Raw genomic sequence first — 24,875 nt, forward strand, 5'->3', positions numbered from 1 at the left:
ATGGGCGTGGGGGGTGGGGGGAGGGTTGATGGCTGTCTTGCACTATAACTCATAGTTTTTGTTGCTGCCACACCTTAAGGGATAGTATCATGAGCTAGCATTTAAACAGGAGGTTCAGCAAAGCCCTTCATTGTCAATTCCCCATCATCTGAGAGATTGACTTCTGGCTTAGAGCTTTAACATTGGCCAAGAAAGACTTTTTTTCTTTTCAGGCTTTCCGGAATACTCCTCACTCCTCCCAGGAAAACATAACGTCACCGGTCTTTCTCAGCTGCAGATGGGAGAGTTGATCGGTTACGGAGGGCATGGCGAGAGGGCTGCTCACACACACTTTCATATCTGGGTGTGCAAGTGGGTAGCTGAATCTCCTACACTATCATAAAGACCATCCAAGTCTTTGTAAGACTTACTTTGTTTGTTTTGGTTTTTTAAAAGAGAATCCTCCGTCTTAATTATTTGATAAAGGTACCTGAGTCTAGCCTTGCCTAATGTGGGTCTTTTTCTTGGCAGTTCACTAAAAAAAATCTCTATTTTCTCCCTAGTTCCATCCAAATTCCATTTATACCCAAACTTGAATAGTCTGTCATCCATTACCTCACAAAAACACTCGGAGCTCTCAGTAGTTAGGATCCAGAAAGGCTTAATTTCAAATGCCACATGTGGACTTCGGACAGGTTACACCATCTCTCCTGGCCTTATTTTCGTCACCTGTAATGTGGGGAAGGAGGCCTACGGGGAGTGTTAAGTGTAATAACGCATGTGACACTTAGCCTTATGCCTGTCATCCAGCAAGCAAAGAATTGTCCCAGTGAATGCATTCTCTGGTTCTCCTTCAACTTGGATTATGGAGGGCCCAAAGCTGACGAAAGTACTAACTTCTTCTCCCGTTTCTTTCTCTTATCAACTCTTATTTGTTTCCTCTTTTCTTTTCCCCTTGTAGGTCATTCTTTTAGACATGCAAGTCTTATAGGTACTGTCGCCTGGGCTCAGGAATCTTTATCCTAATTCACTTTTGGTGCTTCCTCCTTACCCATCCACTGGGAACACTTCCATCTTAGTCAATCAGCACGTGAGAACTTTCCAGGTCACAGGCAGCATTTTTATATCAGAGAAGACATATTATATTTTTCTTCATATGAGGGGCTTCTAGATGGCTTGGTCAGTTGAGCATCCAACTCTTGGTTTCAGCTCAGGTCATGATCTCAGGATTGTGAGATCAAGTCCTACGTCGGGCTCCACATTCAGTGTGGAGTCTACTTGAGATTCTCTCTCCCTCTTCCTTTGCCCCTCCCTCTGTACTCTCCTCTCTCTCTCTCAAATAAAATAAATAAAATCTTTAAAAATTTTTTTCTTCATATGAGGCACTGGGAGTTAATAATTAATGAGGGCTTCTAGAAAAAAGTTCATTTCTTGATTTAGTTCTGAATGTTTTACTATCTGAAACAAGGATATATGGCTGCTAGAGATATCTAAATAACCACTTTTATTTTTTGGTCATGAGCCATATGCATTCTAGAAGCTTCTTTCCTCTTGAGGTTCCCACCCTTTGTGCCAGAATAAAAATGGTCATGTGGCGTATTATCTAGTTGTGTGGGTTTCTGGAATCTGCAGGGAAAAAATAAACATGAGACCCCATGACAAATCTAGCAAGGGTAGCTCCAAGGAGAGACAAGACGGCATTTAAATATCTCATTCAGGTAGCAGTATGGTTTTAGACCATTCAGGTAGCAGTATGGTTTTAGACGTCAGGGAAATGCAAATCAAAACCACGATGAGATATGGCTTCCCACTCACCATTATGGGATGGCTACAATAAAAAAGAGAGATAATAACAAGTGTTGGCAAGGAACCCTCCTAAATGCGGGTGGGAATATAAGTGATATAGTGACTTTGGAAAATAGTTTGGCTGTTCCTTAAAAGGGTAAACAGAGTTACCATATATATGACCCAGCAGTTACACTCCTAGGTATGTACCCAAGAGAAATGAAAACATATATCCAGATAAAAACTTGTAGATAGGGGTGCCTGGGTGGCTCAGTCGTTAAGCATCTGCCTTCGGCTCAGGTCATCATCCCAGGGTCCCGGGATCAAGCCCTGCATTGGGCTCCCTATTCGGTGGAAAGCCTCCTTCTCCCTCTCCCACTCCCTCTGCTTGTGTTCCCTCTCTTGCTGTGACACTCTCTGTCAAATAAATAAATAAATAAATAATCTTAAAAAAAAAAAGTGTACATGAACACTCATAGTAGTGTTATCCATAAGCCAAAAAATAGAAATAAACCAGATGTCCATGAACTCATAAATGGGTCAATAAAAATGTGGTAAATCCACAAAATGGGGTATTATTTGGCAATAAAAAGGAATGAAATACTGATAGATGCTACAACATGGACGAACCTTGAAAGCATCATGCTACGTGAAAGAAGTTACTCACCGAAGGCCACATATTGTATGATTCCTTTTATACAAAATGCATAGAGTAGGCAAATGTATAGAGACAAAGTAGATTAGTGGTGACCTGGGGCTGAGGAGGATCACAGGGAAATGGAAATAACTGCTAATAGGTACAGGATTCCTTTTTAGTGTGATGAAATGTTCTAAATTTGATCGCGGTGATGGTCATTCAACTCTGTGAATATACTAAAAAACCACTGATTGAACTGAACACTTTAACTGGGCAACTTGTATGGTATGTCGATTACATCTCAAGGAAAGGGTCGTATCAATGGGAAAGAAGGAGGGAAGGGAGGAAAGGAGGAAGAAGGAAGAAAGTAAGAGAGGGAGGAAAAGAAGCAGTACAGGATCCTATCATTTTAGAGACCGAAAACTACTCCTAGGCAAACCTTATGACCAGGGCAAACCTGGTAAGTTGTGCGGTAAGAGAGACATTCCAAGAAAATGAAACCTTTAGAAATAGGTAAGGGTTGATCAGCTAGAAAGATACTTTGATATCACCTTCCCTTGGTTACTTTAAATGACTCTGTAAGCCAATCTGGATTGCTCAGGAATACTATTTATGAGGAAAAGGTGAACCCTTGAGTATTCAGTGCTATGCGGCAACCAAACCAAGTAAAGACGTTATCACCTGCCTGTGTACTCCACGCCCTGCAAACGACTGCTGGCTTATTCTAATCCCTGCCTGGGAGCTGTTTACAGTGCCTGATTTAGCCCTGTGCCCCATAACATGGCAACTAAAATCAGCTTAGCCATCTGTCTCAAAAGTTCTTGGTTTGCCTCTTGCCACGAGGCACCAGCTGAAAAAATATAAGAAATAAAGCCCTATGGACAATGACAACAAAGGAAAAAAAAAAAAGTGTGAGACCTATACAGAGGAACTACAAAATGTTACTAAAGAACATAAAACAATTGAATAAAAGGAACAATATTCCATGTTCTAGAAGGGGAAGATACCTCTAAGTTTTTCCATAGGTTCAGTATAATCCCGGTGAAAGCACATGTGTGTGACAATGTGTACATGGGTGTGCACATGTGTATAGACAAATACTTCGCAGGGGTTGGGGCACAATTTAGACAACTGACTCTCAGGCTTTCTTGGATGAGACTATGGCCACAAATTTTTTGAGAAACATAACAATGATGGTGGAATGAAGGAATAGCTACAGAACTGGACAGAGAGTCCAGAAACTGACCCTTGGCGTGGCCCACTGCTGGGGAGGCGCTGGGCTGGAAAGCTTCTCCACCTCAGGGAAAGCCTTTGTGTTATATGGAAAAGTCCTAGGTCTAAGACACAGCTGATCTGATGACAAAAACCCAGACATCAGATATCTAGACAATGAGTCTAGATTGGCAGTTAGAGAGTGGTTAATTGTCATGGGAGGGCAGGGTTGGGAGCTGTTGTCTTACTGACTCAACTTCCCTCAGTACTGGGCATAAAATCTCAAACACAGAAGATGTAGAAGATTCCCCCAATCCTAATCTCTGCAACACTCAGTGAGCCTCAGAGGGTTGAGGGAGCCCAAAGGGAACAGTGAGAACTGTCCATCAAGGTATCTTTTACCTGCGTTAACTAAATTCTGGTCCTCTCTGGTCTCCTTTCTGAATGTCTGATTTCTGCTAACCCTGAATTTCACAGGGACATTGGTCTTCCATAACTCTCCATTTGGAATTTTGCAAAATTAGATCTCTCTCTTACTCTACACACAAAAATAAAAAGAAATGAATCTTCTGGGGTGCCTGGGTGGCTCAGGGGGTTGGGCCTCTGCCTTCGGCTCAGGTCATGGTCTCAGAGTCCTGGGATTGAGCCCCACATCAGGGTCTCTGCTCAGCAGGGAGCCTGCTTCCTCCTCTCTGTTTCTGCCTGCCTCTCTGCATACTTGTAATCTCTATCAGTCAAATAAATAAATAAAATCTTAAAAATAAAGAAATTAATCTTCTGATGCAAAAATTCAACTTCTAGGGATCTCACTTGTTGTAACACTCATAAAAAAGTGTATCAAGATATAAGGTAAAGGATATTCATTATAGCACTACTTCTACTGGCCAAAAGAGTAGGAGAGTAGTCATGGTAACAACTAATGTAGATTGAAGACTTACTGGGAATGTGGCTTTGCTAGAAGTCCTTACACAGAGTTCCTCATTTGAGTTTCACAACAACCCCATGAGACAGGTGGTATTTTTCTTTTAATATTTAATTTATTTGACAGAGAGAGAGAAAGAGAGAAAGCACAAGCAGGGGGAATGGCAGCGGGAGACAGAGAAGCAGGCTCCCTGCTGAGCAAGGAGCCAGAAGCAGGTCTTGATCTCAGGACCCTGGGATCAGGACTTGACCTGAAGGCAGACGCTTAACCAAATGAACCATCCAGGCAACCCGAGACAGGTGGTATTAATTAGTTCCATTTTACAGACTGGGAAATTGTGGCACAGAGAGGTCATGGCACTATCCAAGACCACACAGTTGGGCTTGACTCCAAACACCTGGCTCCAATGCTCACCTTTGTAACCAGTCCTCTTTACTGCCTCAGCCCAAATGTCCCCCATTCATTTGTTCATTCATTCATTCATTCAAAAGCATTTATTGAGCACCATCATGTTCTAAGCACACAGTCTTTACCCTCCCTGAGATTGTGGTCTAGTGGGGGGCGGGCAAGACCTACAAAAACAATGTGTAATTATTAACTATGATGAGTGCAAGAAAGGAAGGATACAGAGCTTTGCAATGAGAGACCATGTCATCAGTCACCTGACGGAACCCAGGGTGCAGGGAAGACTTCCTGGAGGAAGTGACTTTGGAGCTGAGATCCGATGTAGGGGTACGTTGGGGGCAGGTAGGTGCATGTGTGTGTGGAGAGCAACTTGTGTAACGATCCTGTGACCAGAGTGAGTCACAGACAAGTCAAATCACTTGTCCCAGTAACTTGGGGGCCCCATTTTAGAACCTTGTCCTCAGAGAAACCCAGCATGTCACCCTTTCTGCAAACTCCCAATCAGAGGATCCTAGGGCTTGGTAGGGTGGAGGGTGGTGGCAGTTTGGGCCCTGTTTGGAGTGTATGCCTCCAGGGGTTGGAAGGGAAGGAGGTGCCCAAACATTTTAGTTGCTGGGCTGGGACTTCGCATTCTTTGCATGCAAAGAGCACTTTGGGTAATGCACTACTGCGGGATGGAATGAGTCTCATCTGGTCCAGAGGGAGGCCACTCCTTGTAACCAGGCCTTCAGACATGCTTTCCTCCAGAACAGAGATGCAAACACAGATGGGGACAACAAATTGCCAGGGACAGAACTCAGCGTCAGTGGCTCCATGCCATGGACCAACTGGGAGGCACTGGCTGCTTCCTGGAGTCAGATACAATCACGTGTCTTCTCACTACTGGAAAGCAAGCTGCCCCAGACATGCTCATTCACTCTGCAAACACTTAGTAGGATTCAGGCACAGCTTGCCTGCTGCAGGCAATCCTAGGAAATACTGTATTTATAGATCTCATAGGGTCTCAAATCCATTTTGGGATAAGAAGCAGTAAAAAATAAGTAAATATGACATAACAGTTAGAAAAAGCAAGGCAAACATACTTAAAAAGATCAGCTCTACCACAAAATATATTGTGAATATAACCATAGAAAACAAACCAACCAAAATACCATAAATAGTATAAGGATTGGGAAGAAATATATTTTTTAAAGAATGTAAATTCTGGCTTGCCTCTCAAATGTAGAATTATGTAAGGGTTTCCTACATTTTTATATTCCCTAATGCTCTCAAATAAACACAGACTACATTTTCAGTGGCAAGATAGTAAATTTTATTTAAATCCACCCATTAATTAATGCAATGTCTCTTGCACCAGGCACGGTTCTAGGCACTAGGGATTCAAACGTTGACATTTCAAGGATCGGAAAGGACAGTGTGACTGAGGCAGAGGGAAGAGGTAGGAGTGAGGAGATTGTAGGGTAGCAAGATCGTGGGGACCCTTGTAGAGTGTAGAAAGATTTTAGTTTTACTCTAAATGATATTAAATAAAACATTAAGCAAGAGTTAAATGCCTTGGCAGGAGGAGGAGTAAAACAGAACATAATTGCATGGGTCTGATAGAACAGTAAGGACTTCTGAGCAGAGTTAGAACTCTGGGCAGAGCAGTGAAGGAAGGCTCCCCAGGACCAGGATGCAGCCAGCTGGGACTGAAGGAAGATGGGATTCACACAGACCTAAGGAAGGCCACACAGGGCAGAGGACACCTATAGTGACATGGCTTTTTCTTTAATAGAATCAAAACTAAAAGCTTACCTTGACAAGGAAATATTTTAAAGGTAGGAAGCTCTGTGCTGATAATGGACAACGAGACATTTTGAGATAAAAATAGGCCCAAAATGAGGGTAGGTGATTGTCAAGATGTTGTGTGATATACCCCTGTTTGTTTCCAGAAGACCTCCTGACTCTTATGAAATATTCACACTAGAAAGAAGAAGGCAATTTTACTCAGAGAGCAGCCCAGAACCTTTGTGGACCTATGTAACCATGAGGACGAGTCTTCAATTCTGCCTCCCCCTGCTTTCTTGGTACTTGCTAAGTGGACCTGCCTAGCCATCAAATAGAGGCAGTTGACTGAACGTGACCACCATCAGCCACGTGTTCTGCAAAGATGAGTGGGACTTGGCTCCCCAAATCATTATACAAGAGTATTATTTCAGAATGCTTTGGAAACAGGTAGAGTGCCAGGCACAACATCCAACCAACCATGAGGGTCACACAACAAGCAATTATTGCACAAGGAGCAAGGGAAGAAGGGAATTGCGGGGGAGGCCAGGGTGCTCTCACAAAAGTCACTGATGAGTTCTTGTTTTACATCCTCCCACAAAAAGGAAGGTGACCTAAGCCCAAACTTTCCTGGCAACAGAAGGCAGCCCAGGTTGGACTCATTTGGGGTTCATTTCTTCCCCAGATCTAATAAGGATTGCCCCTACAACACCAGGTGAGCCAGCAGTACTGGCAAGTGGGACAGAATGGGAGATTGGTTGGGAAAAAAATGTGCAGCCAGAGGAAGTGTTCTGCTTCTCCATTGCACCCAAGGGTTCCATCTCCACCAAGAGATATTGAGGTGGTGGGTGGGAGTGGCAAGAATGACTGGACAGCCTGGCCCAGGAAGCTTATTTGTCCCCACGGGCCTGAAACTCCATTCACCCACCCAGAGATGGAGAGAGCCATGTGACATCAATAAGAGGCATTCGCCACAACAAGTGCCTGGCCAAAGAAACCTCTTTGTTCCCATGGGCTGGAAACTACCCTCCTGCAACTAAGAGACTCCCATGGCCCCAGTTAGGGGAAACTCCTTCCCCCATAGGGAGCACCAGCAGGGTCCCATGGGAGTCCTGGCAGCACCAGATGAACTGAAGAGATCCAAATAACATTGCAAAGGCTCTGAAAATTAAACTGTCATTGAAACCACAGCTCACCAATGTAGGCCAGGACTTATGTTCTGAACCTAAGCATAGTGAATGCCTGCCAAAATAAAATTTAAAAATGGGGCCCCATATCCTACATATGATAAATAACATATGTAGGAAACAATAAGAAATAACCCGGTGGGGCACCTTGGCTTTGTCAGTTAACTGTTCAACTCTTGAGATCAGCTCAGGTCATGATCTCAGGGTTGTGAGATGAAGCCCCACCTGAGGCTCTGTGCTGGGTATGGTGCCTGCTTAAGATCCTCTCTCTCCCTCTCCCTCTGTCCCCACCTGCACTCCCCTGTATCCCCCAATGCATGCTCACATATGCTCTCTCTCGCTCTGAAAAAAATAAGTAAATAAATAAAACACAATTTTTAAAAGAATTACTCTTTATACTGAAGGCCAAGAAAATCACAACTTGGATGAGAGAGGACAATCCATCAACCAATGCCAAGATGTCAGAATTAACAGACAAGGATTTTAAAGCAGTTGTCATACAAATGCTTCAACAAGCAATTACAAATTCTCTTCAAACATTTGAAAAGATAGAAAACCTTGGCAAGGAACAGAAATTATAAAAAAGAACCAATGCAAATGGTAGAACTGAAAAATGTGATAATGGAAATAAAAATCTCACTGGATGGTCTCCATGTTGGAGAGAAGATGAAAGAATAGAATCAGTGAACCTGAGGGCGGGCCAGGAGAATTTAACCGGTGTGATCAACAGAGAGAAAATAGACTGGAAGGAAAAAAGAAAAAATGAACAGAGCTGAGGGGCTGGTAGGACAATAACAACAACAACAAAACAAAACCCAAAAACAAAAAAGAAAAACCCCAACATTCATCATTGGAGTCCCAGAAGGAGAGGGGCTAAAAGAGTCTTCAAAAAAATAATGGCTGAAAACTTTCCAAATTCTGTAGACACAGACCTGCAGACTCAAGAAGCTGAATGAATCACAAAAAGTGAGTCTAAAGGAATCCACACTAAGACACAGGATAATTAAACTTCTAAAAACTAAAGGCAAATACAACATTTTGGAAGCAGCCAGGGAGGAATGATGTATAACCTATGGGAGAACATCAGTTTGAATAGCAGATTCCCACAAAGCCACAGAGGCCAGCTAGAAGGTGTACCACATTTTTCAAGTTCTAACAGAAAAGCTGTCAACTGTGAATTCTATGTCTTTCCAAATTATCCTTCATGAATAAAGGGGGAAATAAAGCCATTCTCAGACAAAGGAAAGCTAAAAGACTTTGACAAAAGTAGATGTACCTTAAAAATTGGCTAAAGGAAGTTCTTAAAGTACAAAGGAAACGATAAAAGAAAATACCCTGGAGCATCAGGAAGGAAGAAGGAACAATGGACAAAACACAATTATGAGAACATATAATACTCTTCTCATGAGTTTTACAAACCACATTTGATGACTGAAACCCAAATAAAACACCATCTGATACTCATGTAAAATATATTTAAAAGCAGGGAAATCAAAAGGTCCCAAATGAAAGTAAGGTTTCCACACTTCACTTGAAGTCATAGTCACATATGTATAATGTAATACTGACAGCAACCACTAAGAAAATTACACAAAGAGATATACTCAAAAACATAAATAAATCAAGATAAAAAGCTTAAAAATTTCAGGAACCCATAAGAAGGCAAGAAAGGAGAAACAGGAATGAGAACCTGAGGAAACAAATAGACAATGAATAATAAAGTCACAAGTCTAAGCTCTAACATATAAATAATTACCTTATTTTTAAAAATGATCAAAATATATGCTGCCGATAAGAATCTTACTTCAAATTCAAAACACAGGTAATTTGACCCATAGGTAGGCTATAAAAAGAAATACCATGCAAAAATGAAAAATTAAAAAAAAAACAATCAGGAGTAGCCATATTCGTATCTGATAAAGTAGACTTCAGAGCAAAGAAAATTACTAGAAACAAAGAGGGATGTTGCCTACTGAAAAAAGAATCAATCCACAGAGACATAAGAATTCTAAATATGTATGCACCAAACAACAGGGCATCAAAACACAAGAAGCGTAAACCGAGCGAGCTAAAAGGAGAAATAGACAAATCCATTGGTTATAGTTGGAGGCAACACCCACCTCAGCAATTAATAGAACTACTAGAGAGAAGATGAGGATATCTAAGAGCCAAACAACACAATGACAATTTTAGGATACACTTCCCTTCTTCTGTGAGAATCTCTCCTACCTCAGAAAGATTCATACTTTGGGGAAGCCTTTTAGGAGATCACCAAATCCCTGCCTCCTGAGGGCACAGGGGAGCAATATACAGATCAACACAGAAACGTCACATGGAAAACTCTGGTCAGAAAAATAAAAGCATTGCACATAGCTCATTCAGGTTGGAAGGACTCTTAAAGGTCATTTACCCCAGACCTGGCCCAAGTATAGCATTTCTTCCTATAGTATTTCCTCCATCAAGCTAGCTATCTTGCCTCAACAAGGGGTCAAGAGAAAGGGACTTGCTCCTTTTAGAAGCATCATAGTTGAGGTTCAGTAGTAGGAAGATGGAGTTGAGATCATGACTTTAGCCTATGTTTCAACAATCTTCCTGCCAGAGAACTCACTGCCTCCCATGCTTTCTTTGGCAACACTGTTAGAAAGTTCTTCCTCATAAAATGAGCATTCTTCTTCAGTTCTGTCAGTAGTCCCAATTAATACAAAGTCTCAGGGTGATAACATTTATGAATCGCCTTAAAATATTCATAACCCCTTGGTCAGAAAATCAGAAATGTGCACTAAGATTTATGGACAGGTATTTATGGGAACACTGGGCCGGCAAACCTTGCCTACAACCTAAATGTCCAAGACGAGACTGTTTAAATTAAATTAAAATATACCTAAATGATGGAATACTACACTTTTATAATTATTAAAATTCTATTTTAAAAGAATACTTAGTGACACAGAGTATTTGTAATATATTTTTAAAATGAATAAACAGGTTGTAAGATGTTATAAAAATCTTTATTTCAACTTTTCAAAATACACATGTGTGTGTGTAAGTATATATTCACACCATAAGTATAAAAAGGTAATAGGGGAGCCTTGGTGGCTGATTCGGTTAAGTGTCTGACTCTTGATTTTAGCTCAGATCATGATCTCAGGGTCCTGGCTCTGTGTTTGGCACAAAGTCTGCCCAAGATTCTCTCCCTCCCTCTCTGTCTGTCCTACATGATTGTGTGCATGCGCACATGTGCTCTCTTAATTTTTTTAACTTAAAAAATTAATCGAATAAAATATGCCATCAAAGGGACTATACCTGGCATTATAATACCTTTTATTGGCACTTCTGTTTTCCTCACAGTCTACAAAATGTCTGCATCTGTCACCAGCTGTATTTTGATGTTGACAAGAGTGTTCCTTTTTACCGCTACAGGAACCAGCCTCCTTCTTGTTGTTCCCTTCCTCCCGTCCATCAACAATGCCATCAGGGAGGATTCTCAAAGTCTGAATTCCACCGCCTTCCCTGTTTTACTTCAGTCCTAACACCAACCCAAATTTCCCTTTCTTCTTTGCCTTTGGCAGGTGGAGACAAAGTGACATTTTCCAAATTCCACTGGGAGAATTAAAAGGAAAACAATTCCAGAAAACACCAGTAGGAACAAAATAGTTATGGCAGAGATGCTGTCTGTGTCATGCGGTAGGTAGCCAGCCATCATTCATGTGGCTGATGAGCCCTTGATGCCCAGCTGGTCCAAAATGGGATGCTCGGTATGTGTCAAATACACATCAGGTTTCCAAGACTCACACAAATGAACCAAAAACCATCCAAAGTATCTCATTAATAATTTTCTGTATTGATTACCTGCTGAAATGATTCAGGGGTATCTTGCATTAAATGAAACACATCTTGGGCGCCTGGGTGGCTCAGTGGGTTAAGCCGCTGCCTTCGGCTCAGGTCATGATCTCAGGGTCCTGGGATCAAGTCCCGCATGGGGCTCTCTGCTCGGCAGGGAGCCTGCTTCCTCCTCTCTCTCTCTCTGGCTGCCTCTCTGCCTACTTGTGAACTCTATCTGTCAAATAAATAAATAAAATCTTTAAAAAAAAATAAAATAAATGAAACACATCTTGAACATTGATTTCTGTTGGGGTCTTTTGTTAACACCCGGCTTTAAATGTGGCTTCTGGAACCCCTTTAGATGACAGACAAGGCTCGTGGGACGGTTCCATGAGACAGGGCGGCCCGACCCAACCCTCCCTTGTCTGCCTTTACAAGAAAGGTCACAAAGCCACACGTGTACAGTTTGGCCACTCTTTCAGCCACGGGCAGCTCCGGGATGTGGTGTGGCCCAGTGGAAGGCTGCTGGCGTGGGGATCTGGACGGGGATCTGAGAACGCTCTTGCTTTCCTGATAAAAAGAAACCAACCCGGCTGGCACAGCCCCTTTCCCAATGATCCTGCCTTGAAGGAAGATTTAATGCCAGGAGCTGGGGCGGATGATCTGTGGCTATAACAAAAGCCAACCTGGCAAGGAAGAGAGGAGGGAGAGGATATAGGAGGCTGAGTTTCTGAGAGCAACGTTCAGCCACTGAAGCAAGGCCAGCAGCTATCCAATTCAGATCTGTAACACCACCACCAATACCAACACCAACACAACAACAACAACACACCCCTTTTCCCCCAAGGCCCTTGAGGTGGTGTGCTGTTACTTGTACAGGTTCCTAACGGATGGAACAGTTATGTTTCCACAGACCTCGGGGCCTCAGCCGACAGCCTGGGGCCTCCCCAGCGGGCATAACCTTTCTGGGCTACATCTGCGCTCTCTTCTCCTTGGTTCTTCTCCAGCTCATGTGGGGCCCCCAATGTATTTCATGAGCATTACAGAACAATCTCCTCTCCCTGTAGGTCTAAGCCCAAAAGACCCGGTTTAAAACTTAAGACTGCCCCCTTTCCAGAGCTAAATTAATCCCAATGGTTAAATTTTAAAAGAATATCTTCTTTTTTAAAACTTTCTTTTTTAATTCATTTGAGAGAGATACAGAAACAGAGACAGACAGAGCATAGACAGGGGAAGAGGCAGAGGGAGACGGAGAAGCAGACTCCCTGCCAAGCTGGGAGCCTGACCTGGGGCTCGATCCAAGGACTTGGAGATCATGACCCTAGCCGAGGGCAGATGCTTAACCATCTGAGCCACCCAGGCTCCCCTAAAAGAATATTTAATGGCACAGGAAAACGTTCATAATATACTTCAAAGTGGGAAAAAAAAAAAAAAACAAGTTCTAAGATGTTACACAAATCTTTATTTCAGTTTGCTTCAAAATTTTCAGTCTAGGGAACACACATCAGTGAGATGCTGGCGAAATCGTGGTGACAAGGAACGCTGACCTCAGCGTCAGGCCCCACGCCTCCCTCTCCAAGGGGAAGTAGTCAAGTTCATCAAGGGTGGAAGGATGAAAGTTTCATTATATGAAAACCACAAACGATCTGTAATCAGAACCCGCAAACCCACGACAGTGGGAAGCAGGCCACTCACAGAGGCCCTGGTAGCCCGCAGAAAGGCTCCAGTCCCATGGAGTCCCCAGCTCGGTCGGCGGTCCCTGTTCGGTGCCCCACCCAGTCTGAACAAGTTCTTCCCGGTGGACTCTGCTTAGTCTCCTTCTCCTCCAGCATGCTCCTGGGGGGGAAGGAGGCTGGCCCTCTCTTCCCAATCCGCACAACAGGGACCCTTTTCGCAGCACTGGGCCATCTGGGCATCGACGCCCACCTCGTGCCTCTCTCGGGTCCCAGCTACCTGAACCCAGAGCAGAGCCAGCAGAAATGAAATTCTGTGGACCCTACTCAGCACGGGGAGGCCTTAGCCCTGGGATCTGTTGATCTAGCCTCTAGATCAGGCGTGTATGACCTTGGACAAATACCCATTATGGGAAAACCTCAGGTGAAACACTCTTCTGATCTCAGAGTTGCCAACATCATCATCGGGCAATTCCCTGTGCATCATGAAAGGCAACTGAATTGGCCAAGTGGGGCGCATGTCTTGCTGCTCCCCCCACTGTCACTCGCATGAGCTGGCACCTTTTACCCAGAGGCCCAGGCCTGAGCCCTGGAGTCAGGCTGGACTCCACTCTCTACGCCCAGCATGGAACTAGTTGGCAGAACTTTCAAGCTCTGCCCTCAAAATGCATCCCAAATCCAAGTGCCTCTGCCCTTTTTATAGACTCCCATCCTGGCCAACGCTATCATCACCTCAATCTGGACGCTTTGGAGAGCCTCCTAACAGGCCTCTGCTCCCAGCTGCCTCCATTGCTCACCACCCAGTAGCCAGAAGGGCCCCATCCAGGAGGGTGTGTTCCTCCTCTGCTCTCCCTGCCCCCAGGTCTTTCCATCTCCCTCAGAAGCAAATGTGAAGCGATTTCCAAGGTCCCTGAGTCCTGGTAGTCAGACCCTGTCCCCGTTCCATCACTCCTCCTCTCCAGCTCAGAAACCATGCTGTCTGTCATCCCCTCTACCTGGACTGCTTTGCCACCATTTATTAGCCGGAATGTCCTTCACATCTGTTCCCAGGTCACGTCTTCCGACAGGCACTACTACATGGCCTATCTTGATTGTCTGTCTCTTCCCACCAGAATATAAGCTACCTGATGGCAGGAACTTCCTTTCTCCAGTGCTATGTCCCCGACCCCCAAGTAATGTCCGGGAGTGTGCTGAACGACCAAATCAGTGCATAAATTCCTGCCTCAAAGCCTCTGTCTGATGACTGTGCTGATTTGCTGTCAACATTTCTATGGAAGAATGAAAAGAAACTTGTTCCTCAAAAGAGGAACATCCAAAGATGTCACAAAGCTAGTTTAACCAGAGGAAGGATGCCCCAAGCTTTGCCTGTTCAGATAGTACTTCTCCCCAAAAAGCAATTCCTGCTTTGGTGGTGGTGGGGGGTGGTCTTTTGAACCCTAAAACCTTCACAGAACAGTTTCAGAAGCCCTGTATTAGATGATTTCTAAAAGCTTCTCTAACCCAAAAGTCAAATACAGTGAGGGGATCAGAAGAACCAAAAATACTTTCCCTGGTCTCTGCTTCCCTTGGAGCCACTGCTGCTCTGAAAGTGGCCAGAGAGGTAGAAGGAAAAACCTGATACCATGTGACATTATTGCCCCAATAACCAAGGCCCTTGAAAGTGGTAGAGCTGCTGTGAAAAATTCTCATTGCTTCCTGCTGTCTCAGGATTTAATGTCAAGTGATCCACTGACAGATGAAGAAATTGCATCAAGGAAGCCAGCTCATCCTTGGGGAAATGAGAACACAGTCCCTGACGTCAGAGCGACGCCAGCATCCTCTATTAGCAGAGGCTACATTGTTACCAAGATGCCGCTGCTGTCCCCCTCATTATGGAAATGATACAGAAATCTACAGCAGATGTCACTGCCAGCTTCTGGACTGTGAATCAATGACACCAACGCTTCAGGAGTCAAATTAGAAGGCTAGACAAGGTCATTGAACTTGCGTATTAAACGAGGTAATGGGATGTAATACAGTTTCTGGAACAAGCGTTCAATAAACGCTAGCTGCTGTTAGTCTGGGTGATGTGAAATGGACTGTTACTAGCTTCCTGGGTGGATTCACTCATTCATTTAGACACATCTGTGGGGCCCCTACTATGTGCTAGGCAATAAAGAGAGGGGAATGGCTATAAACAATGACCCTGCCTTTTGTCAGTTAACAAGAGAAATCACAATGCTGACGGCATCAAAGAGCCACTAACATTTTCTGAGCACTTGTTTTGCATCGGGGACTGGGGGGCCCTTTTATTATTATTATTATTATTAAGATTTTATTTATTTGAGGGAGACAAGGAGGGAGAGCAGGGGGAGGGGAAGAGGGAGAGAGAGAATCTCAAGCAGACTCTGAGCTGAGCTCAGAGCCTGAGGGGCTGGGCTTGAGCTGAAGACCCTGAAATCATAATCTGTGGTGATCCAGCCCCAGCTGGATCCTTTAAGTGAAATATCTCATATAATCCTCACAATAGCCCTGGGTGTTACGACCCTTATTCCAAAGATAAGGAAACTGAGGCTCAGAGACTTATCCAAGGTCACATGGGGGAGGGGCTCATATCTCCTCTGACTTTCGAACGCAGTGTTCCAGTAACCTTCACATAAAGGCTTATCATTTTATCTAGGATGTGAGGGCTGTGACGTCTGTCACCCCATTGATCGCCAGGGTGTGGCTGTGACCTCTGTCACTCCATTGATCACCAGGGTTGATTCAGCTGATCTGGCTGGCTAGTCGGGTGTCCCCTTCCTCTCACTGCTCCATGTGCGTCCCTTCTGAAGCTGCGCTCCCACCGCACAGTGGAAGAGGACCGACCTTCCCCAATCGAGGAGGACTGCTCTTCAGTCAAAGGTATCGGAGTAGCTGTGCTCCCCTGCGAGAACCTCCCAGTAAGCTCTCAAGGTTTGTTTTACCTAGTGGGTTATCACTGAAGGAAGAGAAACAGAAGCCCACCTTCTGGTGAGCTAAAGGAGGGTTTCTGTAAAGAAAACTACAATTAGGAGATGCTCCTGCTTCAGCTGGGGGAGGAGGTCCCCGGGGGGCCAAATACAGGACTGTGTAGCAGCAGTGCCATCAGACTGGCAGGCAGAAGCACGCCTAGCTGCATTGCCAGATCATCTGAGAAACGGGCGGGCGGGGGGAGGGGGAGTTCTTCCCAGATGTTTTGCTGGGGGGAGGGATGGAACCATCCTCATTTTACCCCCAAACTTCTTGGCATTTGTACCTATGAGAATTACAAAGTATAAACCGAGACATTTCCTCCCCCTCAGAATCCACACAGCATCTCATCTGTAATCCTCAGGGCCCTTGTCACTTTCTGCCTTACTATTCTAGAGACTCCCTGACATAGAAAGAGCTAATTTTTACTAAATATATTACCAGGAGAGGCTAAACATATATAAATAAATAATATCAGGCACCCTTTGCAGAAAGAGCTTTCAGGGTAATTGAGGAAACTGTGCATGATCTGCCCAAGGTCACGCAAAAAACCAGCAGCATACAGAAACCCAGCTGAATCACCCACCACCCAGCGGTCTTTTCAGGACACCATATTGCCTCTTTGAACCATGTCAAAGGCTGAAAAACTTTGAGAGGAAAAAGGAGAAATGCAGGCAAGTATATCCGTAATGTAGCCAGAGGATAAGGGTCTTTGAGGCGGCGGTACAAAATCAGATCCTCCTCAACTCCTAGGCCACCATGGGCAACCCGAAGATAATAGTGATAACAAATATAATAGTGGTAATAATGGGGAGCATTTATAGAGCATTTCCAATGTGCCTGGCACCACTCTTGGGGTTTTAAAAATATTAACTCTTATAATCCTTACAATTATGTTAGATGGGTGCGATTACTATCTCCGCTTCCCAGTGAGGCTGCGTACAGAAAGGTTACGTCATTTGCTCAAGTTAGCAAGCATTCATTGCTAACAGAAATAAACATTTATTGAGCACTTGCCATGTGCAGGAACCTGAGCCCAGAAACTTGAACACCTCAAGCAACCCTAAGATAAATACCGTCATGATCACCACTGCCCATTGAATCCAGGGGGTTCCGGAGGGTAATGTGTCCCACTGGCTGAGCTCGGGGACCATGCTCTTAGCCACTAGCTCCGCCGCCACACGCAGGGCGAGCTGCTACAGCCTGGGTGCGAGGGTGACACTGGGCAGAGGCCTGTACGCTCCCGGACGTAATCCCTGGCCGGGGCGGCACGGAGGGTCGGATGGGAGGGTGAGGAAGGCCAGCTCCGGGATGCCCTCACCCAATTCCCCGCGCACGGCGAGCCGCTGCTGCCGCCTGCTGCCGGCCCACACCCGGAGTCCAGGTCACCGCCTGCCTCAGCCCTCCAGGGAGCCCTGCCTGCGGCCCAGATCCCCTCGCAGCAGGCCCCGCACCCTTCCGCAAGCCCACCACCTCGCACCCAGAGAAAACACAAGTCCACTGCCCTGCACTCCCTGCACTCTTCCCTCCGCCCTTCCTTCCAATCCCGTAGCCCCCGCCCCCCACCTCCTCTCCATCCCTTCCCCCGCGCGACGCAAAGCCGTGCCTGCGGCCTCGACCCCAGGTTGCTATGGTGATGCGGGACCCCGGAGACGCGCCGGAAGGGGCGGGGTGGCGGGCGCGCGCCCTTGTTCGGGAACGCCGGCGGGGCGCAGCCGGTTGCCATGGTGATGCGGGCCTGGAGAAGCGCCGGGTGGGGTGGGGTCGGAGGGCTGAGGGCGCGCTCCCCCCTCCAGGAAGCGTCCGGGAAGCGCGGACGCGCGCGTTCTTCCTCGACCCAGCCAAACTACTCTGGGACTTGGAGGGGTCTGGAAAGCTCCAGGCAGCCCCGCCGCCGGGTCGGAGAGACCCGCCGGGCTCTCTGAATTCCGGGGTTGATGGGGCCTCGTTTTCCGCCGTCAGTGGCCTCCGTTGCCGTGGTGATGCGGACCGCGGGGGTCGGCTGGGTCGCGCGTGGCTCGGGGGTCCGCCTCCCGCTCCCACCCCGCCCAGCCCCTCCCCTCCCCGCCCCACCCGGTGTGGGTAGCGGACGGCGATGAGAATCATCCGAAGCCCTACCTAGACACGTAGGACCGTCGGGCCTGAGACCTGCTTCCTGGGGCTCCCGACGACTCCACGGTGTTGGCTTCCCATCAGTGCGCGAAGGCGCACGAGGGTGGGCAGGTCCCTGTCTCTGCAAGACCCGTCGACCTTTTCGACGCCACCTAATTCTCCTAGCAAAGGATATGCCATAATGTACTTAACTATTCTCCTACGGAAGTGTACCAATTTTTTTTCCCCAATCTTTTGTGACTACAAACAATGCTATATTAACATCCTTGTATATATACCTCTATGTATATGTGCAGTTTCCTCTGTAGAATTTCCAAAAGTCAAATTGCAGTCAAAAGCCAAATGCAATTTTAAAATTTCCGTGGAGATGGCCGAATTGCTCTCCAAAGACAGTAGCAAATTTACAACCCCACCAAAACTGGAATCCAATAATTTTAATTAGAATTATATCAACTATGATGAACTGTTGTGAAAGGATTTTTCCAGAGCCAATGCCATTAAGCCAATTTAATCCTTTTTAAAATTTTTCTTTTTAAGTAATCTCTACACCCAACCAATGGCTGGAACTCATGACTCCAAGATCCCTAAGATCCCTGAGATCAAGAGTTGCCTGCTCTAGGGCTGAGCCTGCCAGATGTCCCACCAATTTAATTCTTTGAACAGTTTTTTTCAATATGTCAAAACAGTATCCATTCCCATTTTTATTTCATGGAAATTATCTTCTCTGAACAACTTTTACATGTAAAGTTCTTAATAAATATTTTACATGTTTAATAATTTGTGTATCATTTTACTTTCTTTCATACTATTGCAAAGTATTTCACATCAGCATCATTTTACTGAAAAAGAAAAAAAGAAAAGAACTTCTGATATTCAGAAGCTGCCCTGACACTCTGGCTTGGCCATATTACTCTCTATTGGGCATTAGCAAATCACAGAATTTCAACCTTAAACAAGGTTACTCTGATAGCATGATAAAATGAGACAGAATAAGGCTACTTTATAACTTTGTCTAAGCACACACAAAAACGTCGCTATCACACAAAATAACCAAACATCCCTCTCTCGGCCAGAATAAGTGACCGCTACTTCTTTACCAATTAGTTTTAGCCTTGATATAGTTTGCCTTCTTTAGAAGTTAGATTAAGGGAGAGGTTAGCCAGGTCGCTCCGTCGGTTAAGCATCTGGCCATCAGTTTGGGTCATGGTCCCACGGTCCTGGGATCGAGCCCCACATCAGGCTGCCTGCTCAGTGGGGAGACTGCTTCTCCCTTTCCCTCTGCTTCTCACCCTGCTTGTGTGTGTGCTCTCTCTGCCAAATAAATGGATAAATAAAATCTTTAAAAAAAAAGATTTACTGAGATACCCAGTCATGGAATTTCCCTTGTTTTCCAAAAGCATCCAATCTAGACCAAACACTGCTTTCGTAGACATTCCCCGAATCTACCAACCAGAGCTCAAATAGTGTTTTCTTTCTAACCCTTAACTGAGACACCCCATGGTTCCAAACCCCAGGGTGTATGTCCTCCCTCCTCCAACTTGTTCAAGGACAGGTGTGTTCCTGGTGTCTTTGGCTAGGCGGCAGTGCTGCTAGGACGTTCAAATATTCTTTGGTAAAATTTTGCCAGTCTAAAATTTCTCAATGGCAGCCCTTAATAAATGTTTAGTAAAGAACAAATTGTACACGGGCAGTCTATTTCAGTTTGATTATTTCAACCTGTTAAAAAACAAAACTCTACCCAGTGAACTTTAAGATCCAACCCCTCTATTAAGTGTCTCAAAAATCCCTGAACATCCCAGCTAATAAGTAGAGAAGAGCCTGAAGGAATTGTACAAAATGGAAGATTTTTATAAGAAAGGAGGGTGGGACAAGAAGTTATTAGCAAAAGAAAAGAAAGGATTGTTTCAGGCATGGTACTGGGCCCTTAGGGGGAACCAGGGGATCTGATTAGGTGGATTACAGATTGATTGAATTCCAGATTGATTGGTTAAAAATTCTACTCCTGGAGAATTTTACACTACAAATTAAGTCTCAGCTTGCACAGAAATAGGAACTGACTGGCCTCAATTTGTCCTTTGGATGGGAATGAAAAAGTCCCTCCAGATGGAGGGATCAGCCAAATACAAGGTGTTTATCCATTAAGGACATATTCATTGAGTGGGACTCTATGCTGGAAATTGCACTTGGCACTGGGATACAGGGATGAACAAGTCCCACGAGGCCCCTGCCCTCACAGAGTTCTCAGTCCTAGTGGGAGAGATGCAAGTTAAGTCATCACACCGATGATTACTATGTGTGATGACTGTTGCAAAGAGAACCTCAGGATTCTCTGTGACCCAGGATAATGGCAACCTTATCATTCAGGTCAAGGAAAGGGGGTTCAAGGAAGGCTTCTTTGAGATAGTGACTTTCTAATGTGAGATGGAAGGAGTATTTGAAAGAGCGTTCCTGGCAGAGGGAACAACCCATGGCCTCCAGTGAGAGCCGCTTCACTCTTCGGAAAGCAAGAGCATGAAAAGTGCCAGTGTCACTGGAATACGAGGAATGAACGGGCCAGGGTGTTGGGGGAGGAAGTTGGTAGAAAGGTGTGGGTCCTCCAAGGTCTTGTCCAGGTCTTGTGCATTTTAACTGCGAAGCAACAGCCAAGGAAGAGTATGGAGAGGAGTGGTTTGATTAGATCAGAAACACATGAAACCCATGAGAAGGAGACGACCACGCTTGTCCAAGGGAGTGATGATCATAATTGGACCAGGCAGTGCTCAGAGAAGGGAAGTGTTGAGGATGGCATGGGATTGGCATGGATGGAGGACTGTGTGAGGTGAGGACTTGTCTAGTGAAAAATATGGAAACAACCCTGTTCATGACCTGAATTGGGTTCTCCTCAAAAATTCGTGGGTTGTCCTAATCCCCAAGCACTTAGAAAGCAATTGAATGTGGAGACAGGTGATGAAGGTTAATCCAACATGTCCTCATGAGGAGAGGAAGAGAAAGCAGGGAGCAGAGAAAAGGATGTGTGAGGGCACTCCAAGAAGGCAGCCATCTGCAAGCCCAAGAGAAAGACCCGTGGAGAGATCAGAACTGCCCACAGCCCTGCTCCAGAGCTGTGAGGAAACACAGTTCTGTGGTTCAGCCACTCGGTCTGGGGTGTTCTGTTCTGGCCTCCTTGGCCGACTGATACAAACCCGGATGTCCGAAAAATGGCCGGTGGGGAAGGAATCGTGCTGTATCCGTGGTATGGAGGAGTCTCATCCCGAGATTGGCCTGGATTAATTTGAGATTGTGGCTTCATGAGGAGTCCTCTCTTGGGCTGGAGGAATTTCATTGCATTTACGAGGACCAGTACTGAACTTTCTAGGAGCAGCTTCTGGGGGTCATTGTCACAGTGACCTCTTTAGTGCTGGTCGGGTCGTAGTTAAGTTTGCTACTTTGGGCAGAGTTGCCGGGGGCCGGGGAGGAGGGGAGAGCTCGGAGCTTGTGTCTTACCCTCTGGCAACAGGGGTGAGGGGTTCCTGAATAGCAGAAGCCTCAGTCTCAACAGACAATTGCCAAAAGCAAGCTGGACAAAAGAGGCAAGAAGGACAAGACCAAAAGCTTCCTGCCCAGGCTGCCTTCATCTATGACCTGCGCTGGGTAGGACACGAATGCCAAAGCCTGGGACTTTCCTGCAGCACTCTGAAAGCAAACACACTCAAGACTCCGCTTCCTCCAGAATTGGCTGATGTTTCAGACACAGAGCTGTTTACAGGTGACATCTTTGACTCTTCTACAGTCTCAGACCTTAGGGAACCAACCGCAGCTGCTTTTCAAACAAACTATTGGTCAGAAGCAATAAAGGGGCTACAGAAACGCTCATTCTTATGCGGTCCCCTTCTGGGCTTCATGCAAAGACAATGCCGTGGCAACATACACTTGACTCTGATTTGGAAATCTGAAAATCAGTCCATCCTTGTTATAGCATCTTTTTTTTTTTTTTTTACAACTGTGATTCAGACCGTGTAAAAGAACTCATTTAATGAAGTAGCACTTTGATTTTACAATAAATATATCAGTGAATGTGCTACGTGATAGCAGCAACAATCCCAACCAACCCTCGCATTGTTCCCTTTGCTTCCCTTTGTCTCTTTTGTTCTGTTTCTTTTTTTGACTTAGGAGCTCTTGTAGTAATGGTGTGCCATCAACTTACGTAGTAATTTTCTTTTCCACTTATGAAAATTCACCCTATAAATTTTTTAAGGAATGAAGTAACCTTGTAATAAGGGGGTAAACTATTCTGTGCAAATATTTAAACGAATAAGGCAGACGGGGAAAAAATGAGGTAGAGCTCTATATCCTGATCTGTAAAGATGTCCGAATCATACATGGGGGAAAAAAGCATGTAGATTATGAACCTATTTTTGTTTTTTAATAAAACCACTTATTACTAGAGTCTGAAGGGAAAAAATCTGGAAGCCTATGCAGCCAACTTTTAAAATACCTTAAAAATTCTGCTGTTTAAGGATCTAAGTTCTGTCCCATGAATGCTGGTGATGATTTCTTGCTGCAGAGAAACTGTAATACATGATAATGTGCTGGAGGCCAAGAAAAGACTTATGATTGTCGGAGACACATGACTGAGTGTGGCCTTTGGGGTCAAACCACATATAAATACTAGTAAAGCTTAACGTCTGTCTTTGTGGGTGTGTGGGTGTGTGTACGCATCCTATCTTTTAAAAAAAATAAGCATAGCCATAAATACAAGTCCTAATATTTTCTTCTCCCACCCCAGTCGATCATCTTGGATATCCCCATGCACCCTACTGGAGAGACCGCCATTAACTCTATAGGTAGAGCACTCTGCAGTGAGTGGTGGGTCTTTAGAACAGTGTTTATGCGATTAGAATACGATTTTGCAAATAAAACATGCACCGTGTCTGAGAGCCCACAACTGTTCAGAGAAAGGAGGCACCCACACACCTCTGTATTTGTTTTCTCACTCGAGAAAGGGGGATGATGGACTTTGATGATATCTAAAAAGTTTTCCCACTGGCTTTCTGCAAGTCCCAGACCTCTCAAGACATTGATTAAAGCTTGTGAAGTGGCCATGCTGGATTGAAGTGGTGTCCTTAAGGAAAATTGCGTCCAAAATGACTGCTTCATAGTGGGCTATGCAGCAATCTTTGGAATAAAGTTATTTAAAGTCATTTAGTGCAATTTTGTGTGGTTTTTCCACATTGAAGAGGGTTTGTTTTCTGAAACTTGAATTTAATAAAAGGAATTTAATAGCCATCTGCTCATAATACATCAAAATATTGGTTTTCAGGCTTTTAACTGCTGCAGGAGGTGGAGGTTCTGGAAAGAAGCATAAGCTAAATGCTAAGCACTGTTACTTAGCGCAGAAATGAAGATGGCACATTGCCAAAGCAATTGGGTACGTTTTTGAAAAATTTTTTTGTTTATTAGAATGAAATTCAGAGAACTTTTAAGCAAGAAGTATGCAAACAATCAAAATGGCATTGAGTTAGAGAATGTTAATGGATCGGTAGAACAATCTTTCTGAAACCCTCTGTGCTAGGGTTGGTGAAGGACATACAATATGACTGGATGACATTTGTCATGACATTTATTGTACTCTGTGACAGGCTGAGCCAGATCAAAGGCTGGGTTATCTGCACAGCTGCCCACAGCGCTATTCTGAGAGTAGCACTAAAATGTCAACCAGACCAATGGGAAATAGAGGCCAGTTACTGGAGCACTTTACACAAGGTTCTTTCAAGGTTGGCAAACTGTTAAGTGGTCTTGTTCCCACTGATGAAGGCAGCATGGAATGGGGGGAAAGGAGACTTGGATCAAACTGAGAAGGGGACCAGGCTAGGCTAGGCTGACCTGAAGGTGAAGCAGGAGCCAGCCCTGAGGGGAACCAAGAGAATGTTCCAGGCAGAAGGATGGTGAGTGCAAAAATGCTGGTCCTGGGTATTCAGGAAAGAGAAGGGAGGCCACTGTGGTTGGAGCACAAAGCCTGGGAGGGATGTGTCTGGCTGGAGGGGATGTACAGGAATAGACAGACCTAGAAGGATACTTCTAGTTAGAACCAATAGGATTTGCAGGACAGGAGGTGGGAGGGAATTATGACTCCTGGGGTTATAGCTGATGCATCTGGGTGGATGGGTGACCTTTCGCTGATATGTAGTGGGCCTGGGAACACAAGGTTGTAAGTAAAGGGTCAAGGGCTCTGTTTGAAACATAAGTGTGAGACGTTAGACATCCAGGTGACAACATCAAACAAGCAGCTGAGTATCCAAGTTCCCAGTGGAGATCTCTGGGAATAGACTGGAGCTGAAGACAGGAATCTATGGCTCAGAAGACAGGTGCATTAAAACCGCAGGGCAGAATGAGATCCTGCTGGGAAAGGATGGATGGTGCAGGCAGAG

The 24,875-nt window shown here is 45.0% G+C and overlaps 1 protein-coding gene across 2 annotated transcripts in view; it reads right to left on the bottom strand.

Moving 5' to 3' along the window:
• The window catches only part of TGM3 (transglutaminase 3), a 108,462-nt gene extending 89,778 nt beyond the window's left edge, over positions 1-18,684 (bottom strand). For both annotated transcript variants that reach the window (XM_082745455.1, XM_082745456.1), the window contains exon 1: positions 18,475-18,684. The gene's annotated coding sequence lies outside the window, so the exon portion shown is untranslated. The remainder of the gene's footprint in view (positions 1-18,474) is intronic.
• Between the last annotated feature and the right edge of the window lie 6,191 nt (positions 18,685-24,875).

Source organism: Mustela nivalis (assembly GCF_964662115.1).
Source record: "Mustela nivalis genome assembly, chromosome: 8".
NCBI lineage: Eukaryota > Metazoa > Chordata > Mammalia > Carnivora > Mustelidae > Mustela > Mustela nivalis.